Source organism: Lathyrus oleraceus, chromosome 2 (assembly GCF_024323335.1).
Source record: "Lathyrus oleraceus cultivar Zhongwan6 chromosome 2, CAAS_Psat_ZW6_1.0, whole genome shotgun sequence".
In the NCBI taxonomy this organism is placed as follows: domain Eukaryota; kingdom Viridiplantae; phylum Streptophyta; class Magnoliopsida; order Fabales; family Fabaceae; genus Lathyrus; species Lathyrus oleraceus.
Window position 1 is genome coordinate 118,756,049 of NC_066580.1, and position 18,303 is coordinate 118,774,351.

An 18,303-nucleotide genomic window follows, 5' to 3' on the forward strand; every position below is an offset into this window, starting at 1 on the left:
AGCAAGGAGAGGAGTCACGGAAAAGGGTAGATGGCGATGCCTGAGGCAATCGACTTACAGGTAGATGGAGATGCCTGAAGCAACCGACTTACAAAAGGACGGATGAATGCGTTCTGGTTCTGTTAAGTTTTGAAAATGATTACTCGACGTTGGATCGAGCTTTTGATCTTGTTTTGAAATGATTATCGGATGTTCGTTTTAATTCTTGTATTAAAGAATGAAAGAGTAAATATTATACACTTCATGGGAGAGGGGTACATTTGTTGTGAATGGGGATTGTTCATGGCAATCAAACAATAAGAATATATGCCTCATACATCATACAAGTAGGCAACGGTTATTAATCAAATCAGATAAGCAAACAAGTATATGATCAAATCCAAGAATCAAAGAATGAAATAATGGAGCATTAAACAATGCATGGGAAGTATGAACATGTTAAACAATCAAACAATAGTAAGCATGGATGAAAGAAACAAGTATAAAAGATGATAGATGAATCAGACAGATGAAAAGAAATGCACAAAAGGGTCCACTGAATAATTTAATCAAGAAATGAGGCAAAGACCAAATAAAATCAAGGTGAAAGTCCTCTAATACATGGCATACGAGATGAACAAGGGAGGATCAAAAGATCTCTTCAATTGCCATAAGCAATCCCTAAGTCAAACATGAATCACAAAGAAGTCAACTGAAAATTCAAGCCGGCTTAATAATTATCAAATAAATAGCAAATTAATCAAGAAAGTTATGAAAAATTAAACTAAGTAAGGTGGGGTCAGGACATCATCATCCCCCAAAAATATTTTAAACATAATGAAAATTGGTGTATGAATTAATTGAAATAAAACAAAGGTCAAAACAAAAGTCAACCAATAAGACTAGGTTAAAAATAAATCCAAAATAAATTGAAAATGGGAAATAAAATTCCAAGAAAAGGTCAGGTTGACCATGGGACATTGGTCAACCTTCATCCCAAAAATCAAAAGCTAAAAATAATTTTAAGCTATGGAAATAAAATCAAGAAAAAAAGTGTGTTAAAATGGACCATTTAGAATAAATAATTAAAATAAAATATTAATATTAAATAAATACGAAAATAAAAATTAAATAAAATTTAATAAGGCATTAAGAAATATAGAAAATATTTTTTGGATTTTTTATGAATAAAGAAAATATTTTAAAATAATTAAAAGCAAAACAGAAATTAAATGTGAATTAAAAAAGAAATATGAAAATGGAAGTGAATTGGTATTGATGGGCCCTGAAAGGGAGGTGTGAAGAGCGAATGGCAAAGCCCAATGGTCCAAACCAAGTTAAATTAGGGCGTGACAGGATCAAATAACACTTTAATTTAAAAAAAGCATGTAACATGTATCAATTGGGCAAGGGTACTTTAAGTGACTAAAAGACAAAATAGTTATGAACAGCCAGGATTAAAACATGAATGATAGATCCAATGGTTCATGCAGCGCCACGTCATCGTATTCTTCCAAAAACCAAAACCCTAATGCCATGCATGCAGAAAACGTGAAAAACCAGTGGATTTTCTCAAACTTCCACACAAGAATACGCATGCCATAGTGCACTAAATGACATGAAATAAAAACCAAAACTCAAGTATGAAATGTGTAGATTATCATGGTATCCTTGTTTGAGTAAAATAATAACTTAATCATGGAGCAATGTTGTCAACAAGGTGACAACATGGGCACGGGCTAGGGCAAAAAACTCAGCATGCATAAACCAACATCAAGAATTACAAGCCTATGGTTGGCATGGTGATGATGATGAGCATGATGATGGCGTGAAGCAAGCATGGAAACATGGTGATGAGCATGGATATATTAATACATGACCATGGAAGCTTGATGAAAACAGATCTCTAATGCTCCTTCCTTGCCTTGCTCGAAAATTCACCAATGCCTCTTTCTAGGCTTAGGGTTTTCAGCCTTTAAATATGATGATCAAATGTTCTAATGGGCTTTGAAATCCATGTTTTGGTTTATCGGAAAAAATGCAAAGTGAGGTGAAGAAAGAGGGCATGCGAAATGTTTCTTATTTGGAAAAGTTTAAATGAATGGACATATTGCTGCAAGGCCCAAAATGAGGTAGCAAAACGTGGGCTGGTTTGTGCAGCATGGCTTGGCAAGCAAGAAATTCCTTTCCAAGGTAGTGACTTTATGTCCATGTAACTTGATGCTCAAGTCACCAATTGGAGAAATAATGCAAACAGTAGCAAGATATCATGGAGCTTAGCATCTTTCATGTTGAGCACAAGTTGAAATGATGAATGGAAGAAGGTGAAAAATGGGCCTCGAGTTCAGGTTTCACAACTGCAAAATGGTTGGGCCAGTTTGGCCTAAAATCGGCCTAAAAGATCAAGTCATGGTGCCCACTTTAGGTAGATGTATCTCTCAAATTATGGATCCAAATGAGATGATTCCAAAAGGATGTGAAAGATGACATGGCAAGGTACAATTTTTATGAAGAAAATATTTTCAAATGATGCCTTGAAATGCAAGAAAGCTGGCCAAGAAGTCTTGACAAACTTTGAAGATTTTTGGACTTAGAAATTTTTCTAAGTGTCCTAAAAATATATCTCACTTTGACTAAGCATAAGTTTATCAACTTTGATCCAAATGGAATAAAGGTTATATCTCTAGAAAGCTTGGAACAAGAGGAACAACTTTCATGTTGGAGAAATTTTCAATTGGAGCTTTTATCTTGATGTAAAATGGGCTTAAAGTGAGTGCAACAATCATGAAAACTTGCCCTAAATGGAAAGTCAACCATTTCCAAATTAAGTAACTTTTCCAATTCCTGATTAAATGATGAAACCAAGATCCAACCTTGATCAAATTTCACATGTAGGATCCCCTAGGCATGGATTTTAAGATTCCACTCTCAAAATGTCAGGAGTTGACTTTTCACAAACTGTCTGATTCCCGATTCCAGTGATAAATTGAAGCACTTTTGGCTCAAATAAAAAGATGATTTTTTGTATGTAGACCCTTGTGGGCATATGGAGGGACATGGAAAAGAGTTTCACCCAAGGAATAAAAAATAAACTGATTTTATACCAAACCCTAGTCTTAAGGCAAAATGATCAAGAACTGATTGCACTGATTACCAATGGATCTTTCTGAGATAATTGTGAGTCTTCCTAGGCCAAGATGCCTCTCTAATCATGATATCGATGAGCCCCTCTACTTCCAACCAAACATTGCCTATTGCAGGTGTCGCAACGCGAAAAACAACCGGCGGAAAAAACAATAAGTTTACAGAGCCGCCACCGATGCTATTCATCCTATGACGGAAAGGAAGCGCAGGACTAACCTAAGAAAGGGAAAAGGAACGGTCTTACGACCAGAGATTGCAAGGTACGGGAGTCGGTTACGCAAGAGGAAGGTATTAACACCCCTCACGTCCGTCGTACTCGACAGGATCCACGTTCAAAAGAATAGGAAAAGGTTGCTGATAAACTGCTCAAAGAAATGCACACACTGGAATAGGAAACAGGTGAAAGAAGATGGAGGAAGGGGACTCGGCAAGATGTCGCATCCTGGGCCTACGTAGTTTGTCAGAAACAAACATCAGAGTCAACGTAGTTCGGGGAAATGGGAAACATGCTCGTTAGGACATCGCATCCTATGCCTACGTATCTTCTCTATCCAGAGTAAGAATCATAGCACTCATAGCTCGGCTAACGCACGCCGAAACAAAACACAAAAAGGAGACGCTGAGACGTCAAAAGAAACACTCAACAGGAAACGGAATGCCAATCCATGGACTTACATCCAACTCCAGACAAACAACACACACAAAAGGAAACAGAATGCCAATGCATGGACTTACATCCGACTCCAAACAAACACAAAACAAGAAAACAGAATGGCAATCCATGGACTTACATCCGACTCCAAACAAATAGCACACGCTAACCAGCGAACACTAAGGAAAAGGGTTATCAGATTGACAAACTAATAGGGAGTCGGGAACTCGAGCCTAATAGTTGTCACACAAACACAAAGAGACGCTGAGACGTCAAAAGAAACAAAAAGGTTGAAAAAGAAAAAGGGTGCCCGGAGAGATCTCGCTCGATCTCCTGCTTACGTATCTCATCTGGTATGAGAATCAGGGCGACGTAGTTCCCCTTAACAGGGGAGAAACTCTCTCCTAACCAGAGACCAGGGAAACAACAAACTAAAAGGGAGTCTGACTCGAGCCTAATAGTTGTCATGCAATCCATAATCCCTAAGTTGAGATTTCTAATCAGAACCTAACTCACACAGGAAGCAAGTCAGCTCAAACAGCAAATAAACACCAATCACAAATGATCAAGCATCACACACTATATACATACAAGAGGCTCAGACAAACGGTTGGGCTTTAGTCAAGAGGGGTCATATCAACCTCGACAAACAAGCCAAAACTGTAGGGGTATGCTGAAGCTCTTAACCACTAACATTGAGAGTTAGGGTGAAGCTGATGAAATATGGTAATGAGGATGAGACCTCATGCTCTTAACCCTGGCCTGGGTGAGCTCAAATCAAAGAAAGCGTGGGGTTCCAGAAAGAGGGACCCTATTCCACTTGACTGACTTTATACAGAGATCTTGGGTACATGTTCTATAACAACAGCACGTAGTGCGAGCATAAAGAGTGACTCACTGAATAACAGGGGACTGATTGCTAATCCCTTCTATCTGTCAATTGCCTCATCTTGAGGTCTTATCAAGTAACATGCCTCACTCGGAGGTCTTTGGCACAAATGTAAACAAACACAATCAGAGCCTCTTAAGGAGGACTTCAGCCAAAATGCCTGCCAAAAAGGTGATAGGACTTCCAGACTACATGGAGTAAGAAGGCTAAACTACCTCAGTGGTGTATCAACCACTCTCCAAAGTCTAAGCCCAAAAGCAAAGCTAGCAAGCAACTAATGTACCTGTACAAAAGCCAAACAGTTAATATTGTATTCAGAAAACCAACAAACAACAACAGTGGAACTTTCCAATATCTACACAATGCAAGTCATTAGTGCAAGCACTCAAGTGAGTTCATCACATCAATGGACCTACAACACAACCAGAGTTAGTAATCAAAGCAACTTGCATCTCAAATAATGAGACCAAACCAATCATTAGTGCCAAATGCTCAAACTTGAGATGCAGTGTGTTGATTTCGTGTGTTCAAGCTTCCTCCAGCTCCAGATCTTCTTCCTTTATCCTCTAATGGAGCTTGGTGCAAGAATTAGCAATGGAAACAATTTGAATTCTCTTCAATTTCGGAAATTCATGTCCATGAAGATGTGCTCGATCTGCTTGATTCTTGATCAAATTCTTCAAACCAAACATGGATTCCTACTCAATGATCCATGATGAACAAGATTCTGCAAATAAACTCAAGGTTTGTGTGAAGAATTTTGAGTTTTGAAGAGAGAGAAATTTTGGAGGGAATGGAAATTTTTTATCCAAATTCTGTTGTTATGAGCAAAAACAGTTATGATTAGGCTTTTATATGATTCACTAATGATGCTGTAATCAAAATTAGACAATGGTTGATTAGGATTAGTGAGTTATGAAGTGAATTGCAAAAAATGAAAAGTGAGCTTGCATGGCTAATCCACACGTGAACAGTACATGCAATGTCTATGATTTCACTTAAAACCAGCTATAAACATCATAGAAGTGGTATTTTGTTTGTAGCATCAACCAAATTTGAATTATCCATTTTCCCTCCAAAATGCATATGTGTGAACAAGTGGGCCTATGAGCTTCTTCCATGCAAGGCAAGGCTTGATTTGAAAAGTATTGTTCATGAGGAGTATTTTGCAAAAAGAATGGACCAATTTGGAGTTTTGAATCAAAAGTTATGCCATGTTGAACTTCCATGTACACTTTGTGATCATTTAGCCATATCTTCTCAACCAATTATCAGATGATCATTAAATAGGACTTTTTGGAAAGGGGAAAGAAATATCTTCAACTTTCATGTTCACCAAAAATCCATTTGAAGCTTCTTTGATGTTGAAAAATCAAGTTGAATGTGGACCAAAAACTTGCCATTTCTGGAAACTTGAAATTACCGGTCACTTTCCATTTTTGGAAACTTTTGCCATGGCTTCAAAATCTTCAAGATAGATGTTTGGAATGACAAATGGACCTCTTTTGAACATGATTGAGGTGTTGAAACCCATTTCCCCACCTCACAGCTCTCAGTTGACTGCACAGTTGACTTTTGTGGTCCACAAATAACCTTGAAATGCCCTGATCAGCTTGAGCCTCTACCACTTGAGGAAATGGCTCAAAAATGAAACCCTAGCTCATGTAAGCTCAATATGATACTCATGTGATCTTCATCCCAATAAAAATACCTCATCTCCTTGAGAAACCCTAGTTGGAAGAAAGTCATTGATTATGGTTGACCAGAGGTCAAAACCCTAATCCTAAGGAACTTGAGCATGAACAATGAAACCCTGGATGATGATAGAGCCATGATGATAGTGATGTATCCTTGCAAACAAGATAATGCTCAACCTCTTTGAAGGATCAGGAAACCCTAACTGAAGCACAAACCCTCAGATGGTTGATGATCAATTCATAGAGACCCTCAGGCTTGAATCATGTAACCCCTCCATCTTCTGAAAAGACTTTGGAGGATGACCTTCTCAATTCTTATGAAATGCAAAATGCAATGCCTAATGCCCTAAAATAGGAAATGCAATGTGCCAAACTAGTCCCAAGAAGAGGAGGGCAAATTTTGAGGTGTTACAGCTGCTCCTATTCAATCCACTGTGAACCTGTCGATATGAACAACTTCGGCTTTCAGATGATCAGAGTGAAAAGTGATTGAATACCAAGAACAGACGAATAATTTGCGCTCCGCAGGGAATTATTATTTTTTTTGCTTTTCTTGAACCCCAAAACTTTTTGATTGATTTTTTTTTTTGGCTTTTCTTAGACCCCAAAACTTCTTTGATTTTCATTTCCATTCCGCCCGACAGAAATTCTTCCTCCAATATCACACTACTGGGGAATACCGTTGATCCAACGTCACGATGCTAAACTCCTCAGAGTAACATCTTCCAACTTCCATCTCGCACGACAGAAATTCTTCCTCCAATATCTGACTACTGGGGAATACCGTTGATCCAACGTCACGATGCTAAACTCCTCAGAGTAACATCTTCCAACTTCCATCTCGCACGACAGAAATTCTTCCTCCAATATCGCACTACTGGGGAATACCGTTGATCCAACGTCACGATGCTAAACTCTTTAGAGTAACATCTTCCAACTTCCATCTTGCACGACAGAAATTCTTCCTCCAATATCGCACTACTGGGGAATACCGTTGATCCAACGTCACGATGCTAAACTCCTCAGAGTAACATCTTCCAACTTCCATCTCGCACGACAGAAATTCTTCCTCCAATATCGCACTAGTGGGGAATACCGTTGATCCAACGTCACGATGCTAAACTCCTCAGAGTAACATCTTCAAACATCCATCTCGCACGACAAAAATTCTTCCTCCAATATCGCACTACAGGGGAATACCGTTGATCCAACATCACGATGCTAAACTCCTCACAGTAACATCTTCCAACTTCCATCTTGCACGACATAAATTCTTCCTCCAATATCGCACTACTGGGGAATACCGTTGATCCAATGTCACGATGCTAAACTCCTCAGAGTAACATCTTCCAACTTCCGTCTCGCACGACAGAAATTCTTCCTCCAGTATCGCATTACTGGGGAATACCGTTAATCCAACGTCACGATGCTAAACTCTTCAGAGTAACATCTTCCAACTTCCATCTCGCACGACAGAAATTCTTCCTCCAATATCGCACTACTGGAGAATACCGTTGATCCAACGTCACGATGCTAAACTCCTCAGAGTAACATCTTCCAACTTCCATCTTGCACGACAAAAATTCTTCCTCCAATATCGCACTACTGGGGAATACCGTTGATCCAACGTCACGATGCTAAACTCCTCAGAGTAACATCTTCCAACTTTCATCTCGCACGAGGGAAATTCTTCCTCCAATATCGCACTACTGGGGAATACCGTTGATCCAACGTCACGATGCTAAACTCCTCAAAGTAACATCTTCCAACTTCCATCTCGCACGACAAAAATTCTTCCTCCAATATCGCACTACTGGGGAATACCGTTGATCCAACGTCACGATGCTAAACTCCTCAGAGTAACATCTTCCAACTTCCATCTCGCACGACAGAAATTCTTCCTCCAATATCGCACTACTGGGGAATACCGTTGATCCAATGTCACGATGCTAAACTCCTTAGAGTAACATCTTCACCAATCAGCAAAACCAATTCTCAAACGGTAACCACGGCTTGAGACTAGTTTATGCTTGCAATGCTGATGCATGATTTTTTTACAGCGTAATGCTCCATAACCATGGAAATGCTACGCAATGAGTTATGCAATATGCTATGCTTTTCTAAATGATGAATGTATAAGAAATATCCCCCTTAGGGGACGTCACGAGCAACTCTGCTAAGGAACTCGATATCTCTCCGATCTCCACCCTGCTAGGGAATAACACTGCTGCTGGGGAAAGGAACCCTTACTAAGGATGACTTCCGCTGAACCCGATCCGCTTGGGGACTTTGCTGGGGGAACAGCTACCAACACGCACCTCCGCTGGGGAAACAACAATCTTCCGACTTGCCAGGGAAATAAGAATCTCAACCCTCCACTGGGGGAACGGCAAACTCCAGACCTGCTGGGGAAATAACAATCTCAACCCTGCTAGGGGAAACAACAACTTTCAGGCCTGGCTGCCAAAGAAATACCGATCTCAAACCTGCTGGGGAGATACGGAATGTTGGACACGGAACACCTGTTGACTCGTCGAACACTAGTATTCACCATCTAACCAAAATACCAACTTTCCACTTTCAGACTTTGAAGAGTCTTCTTGATTAACCCCCAAGGATCGTCACGATTCTTTCGCCGTCTTTACACCATCCTCAACTCCTTGTCCCTGATTGGACTCGAAGGAATCTTTCGTCAAAAAGCTTCACATCACATCCTGCAAATGAGTGAAAATATCTAACAGCACCTGCAAAAGAGATCGTCAAATAAAAACGTGCCCCAGGCGTGCCAAAATTTCAACACCTGGGTCACTCAACCTTCCGAATAAGATTTCAAGTTCTCAATCCTATAAACATGCATTGGAAGGGACCAGTATGTTCTCAAAATGTGAAGATTCTTATCAAAATAAACGAATGTTTTTGCAATCAAAGCGGTATTGAAAACAAAAACAAAATTATTTGACTGAATATGCATTTTATTGATTGAAAAAGGTGGCTCATAACTGAGCAATACACAGGAAGCAATTCCTGAAAAGAGGTAATTGCGCACAAAAGGAAAATCTATCCTAATGGCAATGTGAACCCGTGATCTCATCGAATTCCAATCCGGTTACAACCCATATGTCCTCAAGACTCTCTGTGCTTTCTGCCTTCTGAACAAGACGCTTCCGACCGATCTCTGCCGGGGATTATCTAGATGTCTTAACCAAAGTACAAACGATCATGCCGGACGCAGTTGTTCGTTTCATTCCCTCTTTTGCCTGGACCGCCCTTTCGGGTTTTCAGTCCACCGGGATACCCTTTTTTGCCCAAGTCGCCCTTGTGGGTGTAGCGGTGTATTCGTCGCTTTATGATTTATTGATTAAACCAAAAGCAAAGCATACAAAGAATCGAGTCGCCACCGAACTTTTATTTATCCAAAGGAATGGCTAAAAAGCGAACAAAAGCCGAAGAAGTTTTACACATAGAAAACTAATGAAAAGATCAGAGATCTGGGTAAGGGGTTAATTACGCAATGGGAAGGTGTTAGGCACCCAAAACGTCCTAGGTACTCCTAGGGAACCTCTTTTCACAACTTGTTGTACGAAAAGTTATTTGTTTATGAAATATTTATTGTGCAAACATGGATTGAGAGGATGAGAAAAGAATGTACAAGTTATTATTTTTTGTGTTTGGATGGATAACCATTGCCTACGTACCTTTACAGGATCAAAACCTCCTAGTTCGGCTAAAAGATTTCCAAAAATATGAGTGGGTTGATTTTAAAACAAAAGCCCTAAGGTCTTTCGTTATCCACGGGAGAAAACTCAACCTTATACAAACAACAAGTCCACCATGTGAGAAAAACTTCAACTTGTTAGTGAGGGGTTAACCCTATAATAAGCAAGGAAGTCTTACAATTCAATCACTAAGGACAAAAGGTGAGATTAACATCAACCAACTAGGATAAATCAAACCTATGGCTAATGTATGAAAACTTATCAAGAATGGACAAAGCCACAAAACAATTGAGTGAGTGAAATTAACCAATTAGAATTTATTCACAAAAGATGGTCAAAGTGTGATTCGAATTCAATTCAAAAGAAGTATTATGAAAATGAAGTTTGAAAATCAAAGGCCTAAAGCCTAGGTTTCTAATTTGAAAAGAAATGAAAATGTTTGCACAATAGTTTTCTTGTTTTGGATTAACATGCAAATGGAGGCTTAAAGAAACAAAAGGTGGGAGGGTGAGGAAGTAAAACTTCTTAGATATTCACCTCTTGAGATCATATGTAGATGATTCAAGTGATTCCTTTGGAATAGGCAACAATGATAATAACAGGATGGATAAAGCACATGGATACTGGATGCCAATCAATGGACTTATTTCAATCTCCTAAAACAAAAATGGATACTGGAAGCCAATCAATGGACTTATACCAATCTCCTAAAACAAAACATGGATACCAGATGCCAATCAATGGACTTACACCAATCTCCTAAAACAAAAAGAAACAATGATACCAGATGCCAATCAATGGACTTATACTAGTCTCACAAAACAAAGAAACAAGGATACCAGATGCCAATCAATGGACTTATACTAGTCTCACAAAGCAAAGAAACAAGGATACCAGAGGCCAATCAATGGACTTATACTAGTCTCCTACCATATCATGGGAAACAACTGCCAATCAATGGACTTATGCTTGCATCCTCCATGGACAAAACAAAATGCAAAAAAACAAGAAGGAAACAAGTTGCCCATAAATGGTCTTACACTCGACTCCTACCAGATCATAGGAAACAAATGCCAATAACTGGACTTACAATTGCCTCCTCAATGGACAAACAAAGGTGTCACAAAGCAATGAACAATGATTATGAAATGATATACAAGTAATGATGATAAATGCACAAAGGCACACACAAGCAAATATGCACAGATGAATCAAGTGAGCAGACAAACAAGTCAATTAACACACACTATATACAATCAATTAGGCTCAAGCAAGGTTAGACTTTACAGCCAACTGGAATGGGGTATTTTGAGCTCTTAACCCTAACATTGAGAGTTAGGGTGAAGCAGATGAAATGGAGATGAGGGGTGTGCCTCATAGCTCTTATCCCTGGTCAGGGAGAGCTTTGAACAATAGAAAGTGTGGGAGTTCAGAAAGTTGGAACTCTTCTCCACAAATGGACTCTATAAGATCTTGGGTTATTATTCACCATGCATCAACACATGGTGTGAGCAAGGTGAATGACACACTGAGTAGCAGGAGATGGATTACACATCTCTTTTATCTGCCAATTGCCTCATAAGCGTACTTTTCCTGCTTGGCACAAAAATTAAACAATCACAAGCGTTGCCTCTTAAGGAGGACTTCAGACAGGTGCCTACCAATAACAGTAGGTCTTCCAGACTACATGAAGATTAGGGATTATACCTAAGTGGTTAAGCAACCAAGCAAATCAAAGTTCACAATGAACTTAAAGCAACTTAAGTACCTGTGGAAACACTAAACAAATCAGTACAATACTCAAACAATTAGACAACAGTCAATAAGCAACAGACAATCCCAATGTACAAAATGTGTAAGCCAAAAGCAAAAACTCAAATGAGTTAGCATCAACCTACAAAACACACAAGTGTTAGTAATCAAAAGCAAACAATAATACTCAAATGATGGAGCATCATCAACTATGCAACTTGGATGTTCAACCTGAAATCAAAGCTCAAATGTAAGCAACAAACCACTAGGTCAAAGCCTAGGGTCAAAGATGGAGAAAAAATTTGAAACAGGAGCTGGAATTTAACATGAATCAACTTCAATCACACCTTGACACATTCCAAAAGGTCTCACATCAAAATCAATTACCAAAAGCATTTCATGATCAAGTGAAGTTCAAGGCAGTTTTAAAGCTCATATGTGATCCACAAGAATGAAAAATTCAAATCAAAATAGAAATGATTCAAATAAATCTGGAAAATTTCATGCAAATTCAAGACATCTAACATGATCAACATACAAAACATCAGAAGCATTGGACAACAATTGGTATGGAAATCACATGGCACAAGTTGAACAAGCAAAGGTGTGACACAAATTCTCACACCAAGTTAGCACAACCATAAACCAGAAATGGTAATTGATAAAAATGCCAAATCAAAACCAAAATGTCAAGCAATGTGTCTAGTTATAGCATGCAAAATTTCACATTCATTGGATAAGGAACAAGCATTTCACAACATGATAACCAAGGCAAGGTCAAATAAGGACACATGTTCAATCATTCTAGCACAAAACATTATCCAGACAAGCACAACTTGGGAAACTATGATCATAAAAAAGTAGACAAACCAAGGAGCATTATGCAAAAAATTGGAGTCAATTTGGATGAGTTTTCAATTTTATATGATTTTTCTAAGTTGAAGAAAATATTGAAATTCAAAAAATGGACATAGCATAAAAATGAGAGGGAAAGTGGATAAACATGTGAAGCATTTGAAATAATTGCCATCGCCTGGATTCGATCCATGTCCATTTTCAAAAGTGGCGCACGCTCAAAACGACATCGTATCAGCTCAAACCCTAGCGCGCCAAATATTTCGTAGTTATATTTGAAATTTCGTAGCTAAATGGTAGCAGTTTCGTGGCTGGTTCTGGAAACGAAGAACATTCAAGGTTGAAGATGAAGATCATCATGATCTTCATCTGGATTTTCCAGAAAACTCAAAACATGTCCAGAAATCAACCAAATCAACATCAAACGATTGGTTATGCAATGTATATTCAAGATCCATAATCATTTCATGCAAAAACATCAAAACACGCACGGATCGAAGAAAATAAATTCAACATGTCAAACATTCAATCATCCATAACTAACTCAAAACAGTACCAAATCGCACGATTCAAAGCTCAGCATAACCAGCACAAGGAGATCTACAACAACATGGCAAAGAAATTCAAAAATAAGAGATTTGAATTATGACCTCTTGAAGTGCAGAACTGGATTTGGCTTGATTCAAGGATTGTGATAGCTTCAATGTTCCTCTATGATGCTTGTATAGGTGATTGAAAGAGAGAACGAAGCTCAAACACACTTGCATTCGACAGAATTTGAAATCACCATGGATGCTTCCATCTTCGAGTATGCTTCAATGTGGCTCCAATTGCTTCAATTCCACGTGCAAACTTGTTCAACAGAGGTTCAGGATCATGAATCTAGCACTGGACAAGGCTTGGATGTGAAGAATTTGGAAGAAATTTTTGAGAGAAAAATTTGGAGATTTTGATCTAGATCTGAAAAATGAATGTCCATCCTCTGAAAACAGTTATGCTTATGCTTAAATACCTCATGCTAATCATTCTATCATCAAGCTTAAACTAAATGCTAATGAGATTAATCAAGTTTTGGAGTGTATGCACAAATTGGGTTTTCACCCCCATGCATGAAGTAGCACGTGAACAGTGCTCAAATCTGATCCCAATCCACTCAAATAAGGCCCATGCAAGCTTTTGAGATGGTTTTGTATGCATTCAATCATTAAAAATGGTTTTATGAAATTTCTCTTCAAAAACTTCATGAATGAGCACATGATAATGCAAATAGAATTCAAGCCATGTAATGAATGTTTTGGAAACTACAAGTCATGAGGAGAAAATTGCAAAAAGAACCACCCATTTTGGAGCTTTGGTTGAAAAGTTATGTCCATTTGAAGTTCCATGCATACTTTGCCATGTTTTGATCATATCTTCTTAACCACACATGAGAAATTCATGATCTTGGACATTTTGAAAATGGGAGAGAAATATCTACAACTTTCATGTTCAACAAAATTTCATTTGAAGCTTTCTTGATGATGTAATCTTGAGTTGAAGTTGGTCCAAAATCTTTCCATTTTTGGAAAGTTCAAATTATAGGTCACTTGCTATTTTTGGAAATTTTTGACTGGACCTCAAATTCTTCAATGTGAGTGTTTGAAATGTCAAATGAGACTTGTTTGAACATGAATGAAGTATTTCTAGTCACTTCCCACCTCCAAATCCACAGTTGACTTTGCAGTTGACTTTCTAGGCTTTTAGATGATTGAGAAATGTTCTGATGAAGTTCAAGCCTCTACCACTTGGGATTTTGCTTCAAAATAACATCATAGCTCATGTGAACTCTTGATAATGATCGTGGGGCCAAAATCTCAAGAATGACCACCATCAATTGCTCAATGAATGCCTTGAATTGCCTTGACTGTTGATTGCTTCATCTGCAAGACAAAGGTTAAATGACATATTTTTGTACTTTTGGTTAGTGATAGAAGGAAAAGAAATGATATACAAATGCAAGGAATGCTTGATGATCAAGAACCACTAAAAAAGATGACCCACCCACAGGGAAGGAAGCAAGGTGTCCAATGATCCTTGAGGCAATGCAATGTTATGATATGATGCCATGAGGGATCTTAGGGACAAAATTGGGGTCTTACAGATGCCCCTATTTAAGGTCATTCTAGCCGGAGAAGTGAAGGTTAAAATTTTCATCTCGACGCGGTAGAATGGGCTTAAATAACAGTAATGAGACAAATTTTGGTCCCTAAGAGACCTCATGATGCAAATGTATGCATGCAAAAGAAACAAAACTCTGTGGGGAATATGGGTCCACAAAGAATAAAAAACGATCCATCGGAGTAATATACTCACCAGGAACAGAGACTCTAACAGGACTCTCATGGGGATAGGAAAAAGAATGCGTGAGCAGGACACGATTCTGAATTAGGGGAAACTGACGCTGCGTGAATCAAGACACGACTGGAGACTTTACTGGGGAGTAAAGGACTCAAACTGGGGAAAAGAAGAATTCCAAAAGAAAACACATCCATTGGAAAGACTCAAGCTGACTCAAACTATCCACTAAGGATACTTCGGATGAAAATCCGGACTCGGACTGGGGAAAAAGATTCACACAGAACCTCCCTGCCCGGGAAAACTGCATATATTGGGAAAAACACCAATACAGCAAAAGGGCAAAAATCACAACAGAAACTCCACTGGGGAATGTCTAACAAAGAGACTCTCCTGGAGAAAAAACTGCAAGATGAGGCATTACCGGCTACTGGGTAACAAACTCAAAGAGACATGCAATCCAAACACCGGCTACTGGGTGAAAGAACAACAAGCTCAGGAAGAATGAATATCTAAGACCGGTATAAGGGTGAGAGATATCAATCAACCAAACATCTGAGAAAGACCTGAAAAAGGTACATCAACTCAGGAAAATCTGACTCCAGAGGGGACCGAGGTCATAATAGGGAGCAGAAAGGAAGGAACACCAGGGATACCGGTTACTGGGTATATAATAGGTGACCGACCGAAACGTGAATTGGTATATATGCCAAAACACTCATCATCCGAAAGGAGGGCTGAAAAAGCAGATCGACTTACAGGATGGACATTCAAATCCGCAACGGGAAAACGAATCTTACTCAGCTGGGGAAAAACCCAAAGAGCGCATGAGATGTAATATCCATTACCGTCAGAACGTGGATAGTATACTCGCATGAGATATATTATCTATTACCGTCAGAACGTAGATAATATACTCGCAAAAGGAAGAGACACCAGAGATACCGGTTACTGGGCATATAATAGGTGACCGACCGAAAACGTGAATTGGTTTTTACTGCCAAGACACTCATCATCCTGAAGAGAGCAAAACGCAAACTTATCAAAGGATGGATATTCGATTCTACAAAGAATACGAATCTTACTCCTCTGGGGAAAATCAACAAAGGATTCCAACCAAAGAGCGAATGAGATATATTATTCATTACCGTCAGAACGTGAATAATACACTCGAAAAGGAAGAGACACCAGAGATACCGGTTACTGGGTATATAATAGGTGACCAACCAAAAAGAGAAACAATCGTTACCAACAACAACAGGGTAAACGAAAGATAACTCACAGGGGATAAATTGCAAGCATTCGGCAATCATCCAAGAGACATATCAAATATTCGATTCCACAAAGAAGAACGAATCTTACTCGACCGGGGAAACACAACAGGCTTCGACTGAAGTGTGCATGAGATATATTATCCATTACCGTCAGAACGTGGATAACATACTCGCATGGAAGATCATCCATAACCGGCTACTGGGTTAATAAAGGATAAATCAACCGAAAAGAAAGGCATCGAGATACCAAAACTAGGTATATAAAGATGACCAATCAAAGGGAGCAACAATCATTACCAAGCCAAAGGGTAAATGAAAGGGGAATCACCAGGGATGCATTGATAAACATCAATGATCCGGGGAACAAATCACTGGCATACGGTGAAAGGACCCGCTGTGGATAAAATTGCTAGCATCCGGAAATTATCCACAAGGAAAGATCTGCTGGGATAAAATTGCTAGCATACGGCAATTACCCAGAAGAAAGGGGGGAATATCAACATCGAATACTGGATGAAGATAACCACAAAGAGTAACCATCAAGGTTATCTCTGCAAAAGGGAGAAATTAGGATTTACAACTACCGAATATGGGGTAGAAGACCAAAAGCTCTGGCTGAGGATAAAATTGCTAGCAAACGGCAATTATCCACAAGAAAGCGCAGACTCTGCTAGGGAGACAACAACAACACAGGATTTACAACTACCGAATACTGGGTAGAAGACCACAAAATCCACCATCAACCAGAATGAACCATAAAGGTTACCTCTGCTAGGGGATAAAAGTAGGATTTATAACTACCTGAAATATTGGTAGAAAACCAACAACTCTCTGCGTGGGAATGAAAGAATCACAACTCCGCACGGGGAAACAAAATAGGGTTTATAACAAACCACCAACTGCTGAGGAGCAAGAAAAAAAGGATTTACGACTACCGAATACGGAAAAGGAGGGAAAAGGAACATAGGACTTACAACTACCGGTTACTGGGTAGAGGCCCAAACTCCACTGGGGATAAAAAGAATTATTACCGGTTACTGGGTAATTCATTCATTTATTCCACAGGGAAGCACAAGAGACAGTTGAAAAATGCCAATTCAGGATCAAACCAAAAAGGCAAACTGAAACAAGACTCATCCTAATGAGGATATAACTCAATAGGAAGATCCATCCCAATATATGTGTTGGGAGGAAACGGAAACAACCGTCATCCACGAAGGTATATCTCAGTGGGGAATTGCAGAAGGAAAGATAGACACTTTCTGCTTATGGGGCTGACTCTATATTGAGAGATTAAACACCCGACATCTGCTTGGGAAGATCCACTGGAGAGATCTATATCACCATTAGCAGGAGACAACAAACAAAAGATATATGGCAAAAAATGCAATCATGAATATCTGAATGTTGAAAGTATGCATGAATTTATGTTTGATGAATGCTGGCAAAACAGACATATCTAACACAAACAGGTCCAGGAATCAAACGCCCTATACTACACTTCCAGAGGAAAAAATCCAAAGAAATCCAACTGGAAAGCCAATCTGCTGGAGATCTACATGCTAAAAAGCAAAGATCTGCGGGGAAGCAAGAGATCAGAGATATCAAAGAAATCACAAAATCTCTGAGTGATGGATCATCAATCAACCCAACTAGGGAACAGAAGTTCACAACAGGCAGAAACTGCCACAAAAAAACAAATCTGTTGGGGAAATGGAGAAATCCCAAGATTTCTGCAGGGGGATCCCCAGCATCAACTGGGAAACAAAAGTTCACTGCTGAAGAGAACAGAACACACAAGTAGAATCTAGTCGCACAAGCATTTCTACTGGGGATACTGTCAGCCACTCCATTGGGGATAAACATACTGAGGGAAAATAGATCACACAAGTAGATTCTGCCACAAGCCACTCTACTGGGGATCAAAAGCATCAGGAAATCAACCAAATCTAAGGATGATAGATCTCACCAACCAACCCAACTGGGGAACAGAAGTTTACAACAGGCAGAA